This window comes from Lactuca sativa, chromosome 5 (assembly GCF_002870075.4).
Source record: "Lactuca sativa cultivar Salinas chromosome 5, Lsat_Salinas_v11, whole genome shotgun sequence".
NCBI lineage: Eukaryota > Viridiplantae > Streptophyta > Magnoliopsida > Asterales > Asteraceae > Lactuca > Lactuca sativa.
In genome coordinates this window covers 300,299,154-300,302,816 of record NC_056627.2, presented here as the reverse complement: position 1 = coordinate 300,302,816, position 3,663 = coordinate 300,299,154, and the positions used below count along the sequence as shown (strand labels likewise).

At 27.1% G+C, this 3,663-nt stretch overlaps 1 long non-coding RNA gene across 1 annotated transcript; it reads left to right on the top strand.

The window, feature by feature from the left end:
• Positions 1-731: 731 nt before the first annotated feature.
• LOC111892641 (uncharacterized) lies at positions 732-2,260 on the top strand. Its single transcript, XR_002850595.3, has 3 exons — positions 732-923; positions 1,507-1,598; positions 2,037-2,260. It is a non-coding gene; the product is annotated as an uncharacterized LOC111892641 (long non-coding RNA).
• Positions 2,261-3,663: the final 1,403 nt, after the last annotated feature.

The window sequence follows — 3,663 nt, the reverse complement described above, 5'->3', positions numbered from 1 at the left end:
CCATATTTGAATTAGAAACATGCGAATAGACCTTATTCCTAGTCAAATGAAGTAACAAGATGGTCAAAGACACTGACCACGTAGCTTCATTGCCATTACAATTTCACATCCCATATATTTGCTCTAAAAAGAATAGTGAAACAAATGCAACAATCAAAGCCAACCAAGTAGACCTCCCCATCGATGATTTTAACCGGAAAAGTCATAAAGAACCCCAGTTTCCGCCACTGACCCCCAACCTAGATTTAATACCACGTCAAACGAGGTCACTAGAAAAACTCAATAATCACCAAAAAAAAACTTGATGGGGAAACCAAGTTATAGAAAGACTCACTCCCAATCGCTATCAGATGTTATAAAAAGTTATGAGTACATTACATTCATTCTTGTTGATTCAATCCCCACACTCTGACACCATATCTTTTGATTAAACCCATATGCGGTGTCACCAGAGAAGTTGGCTGGTTATACCTATTAGCCTCGAAACTCTCTCTCTCTCTCTCTCTCTCTCTCTCTCTCTATATATATATATATATATATATATATATATATATATATATATATATATATATATATATATATATATATATATATATATATGAGAGAGTTAGGTTCAAATGTGAATGAACAAATATTTTACGGACGTATGGACGAATTCAGGAAAAAAGTAAACCATTAATTAAATCAAGTAGTAATATTACATATATATTAAATAAATTCTAAAATTAGAATGAGATATCCCTGTAAAATTGGAATTGAATTCTTATTTTATCATTGAAATAGCATCATCTTTACACACAAACACCGTCATCTCATTCCAGAAAATTGGTCACCGCTACCATCATCAACGAAGGTCACCTCCGGCAGGCGCCTCCCATTACTGCACTAACGTCGCATATCCCTCCAACCCCAACGCCATCTCCGTATGCCCTCTACTAATTTTACGACAAAGCTCTGATTTTATTTTAGTCTATTTAGGGTTTTGTGTTTTTTTCGTAGAATCTCAACGAATTGCAAGTATTTAAACAAGTCGATTGATCTCTTTATCAATCAAGACTTCAAAATTTATGTGTATAAAAAATTGATTGGTTCATCAAGATTGTCGATTCTGGATTTAAACATATGCAAACATACTTTTAGAATTTGGCTTGAAACATAGGAACCCAAATGTATGATATTGTTGATATTGAATGGGCTTTTTTTCAAAACTTTTAAATTCTTTTATCATAAATTTGAATTTAATTTTTATTCAAATGCTTATCTTAAGACTCTCGAATGTTTTTATATATATATTTATGGTGAGTTTTAATCTTCTTTTCTTATGCACAAATGAGAAAGGTCAATTTTAAGGAGTCATTATATATATATATATATATATATATATATATATATATATATATATATATATATATATATATATATATATATATATATATATATTTATTGACATTTGAACCATTTATAGTTTGTTTTCCTCTAAAATTTGAAGCTTTTTTATCATCTTAGTTGAACTCCGGATGCAAGTTAATAGTTTAGAAGTTGGGAAGGATGCGATTTCCAAAGAATGTGGAAGTTCACCAACTATTGAATAGTACCCGGTAAGTTTACACAAATATCTGGATTTTGATGTTGACCACCTGATTACTTTGTTTCTATTTTGTTTCCTAAAGGAACTTAACCCCATTCTAATCATATTTACATTGAGTTTTGCTTCGTTCTGTTTCTATTATTTTTATTAATTTGTGTTCGATTTTGCAGTCATAGCTCTAATCCATTGAACTCAAAATTTGAATGTTATCTGTCAATTAATGAAATAGTTTTCGTAGCTGGAAATTTGAACTTGAGTGACCAATGATTTTTGTTTTTAGTATTCTTATCTTCATTCCAGTTAATGGTATAGTTTTGTTCGTTTAACAAAGTTATTCTTGTACTTGAAGTTTTTAAGAATTTCAATTATTATGGTGAAGATATCATTTGACTGTATTGTTGTTTGAAGCATCTTAAATTGGGAACTTAACATGTTTCTTTGTGGTTAGGTTATGAAGATGCTGGCATTGGTGTCGAAAAGAAAGAAAACATGGAGAAAGAAAATGTATTCTTACATAAAAGAACATATTTTTGCCATAATAGAATGTATTATGGCAGAATGATTTAGAATATTGAACTAACCATTCTTTTGCAATATATAAATCAAATCATTCTATCAGAATTTTATAATAAGATTGTGGTATGCATTATGTTTTAAAAGATTTGAGTTTTAATTTTTGATATTGGTTTTAAGGAGTATCATAAAATTTGTGTTGTAATTTAAAATGTTGATTATAGTGATGAATGTTTTAGATTTGTTGTCTAATCATTCTGTTAGAATATGCATTAGAATATGTTTACATATATTAACTCGTATAAGTATAGTATATTATAAGAATATTTATGATTTTTTATTTAAAATCGGATGTCTATAAACATATAAAAATATTGTTATTCTTTAATTAATGGTTAAGAATGTTTATATTATTCAAAATAATCATTATGTTAGAATATGTTTTCTGTATTCCGTTCGAATTTATTATTCTTCAAGATAATCTTTGCTATTTTTTTTCAGAATATATATATTATATATATATATATATATATATATATATATATATATATTAAATTAATAGAATATATTATATCCTAGAATTCAGGATTTTTTTTAAATTATGTTAAATTGACTAAAATTAGTGTAATTATATTATACATGCACTCCCATTGTATTATCATACACCCTAAATCACATCCTTTCATTATTTTTCATCTATTGGTCCATAATCGTTCCTACGTCCACACAATATTTGTCATCCACATTATAACTTATATATATATATATATATATATATATATATATATATATATATATATATATATATATATATATATATATATATCTCCAGGTTTCAATCAATTTTAGTACTAAGGAAGATGAGGTCTTCTTTAAAATGAATGAAGAGGTCGTATTTAGGCTAAAGATCAGATAGTTGTTGTTATCTTAGTAGATTTTTCTGTTCAAAAGAGGAAATGAAGAACAGTGATGCATTGTTGTTGATGGAGAAAGAAGCAATCTAGATTTCAAAAATTGGCAAATTTGACACCTAGGATTTGGCATGCTAGCATGACCTTAAGCCTAATTTTGTCTTCAAATTTGATTTCCAAAAATTACATAATACCCCCATGAAATGATTAATTACATCATATTATTATTATTATTATTATTATTATTATTATTATTATTAATTTAATTTATTTTAAACCCTTTACATCTATATATTGCCTTTTATTTAATTAATTCACTTACCAAACCTATAAATTTAGTCTTTTATTGTATAACTATCAATTATTATTTGTTAAACCTATAGATTCACTTGCCAATTTCTTAATAAATTAGTACATTATTTATCTCTATTTCCTTATGCTATCTGGGTCATGAGGCTAACCCAAAATGACCATACTATTATTGGAAATATTATCAAAACAATTAATGACCCTAGACATCATTTCCAATAGTCTCCCACTTGTATAGGTCATCAACTTTTTGCAATCAAAGTATTTCTCTAATAATCAAATCTGCCAAACTCTGATTAAGAATTTGATCCTTAGACAAGTGATCAAATTTATTCTTTCTTT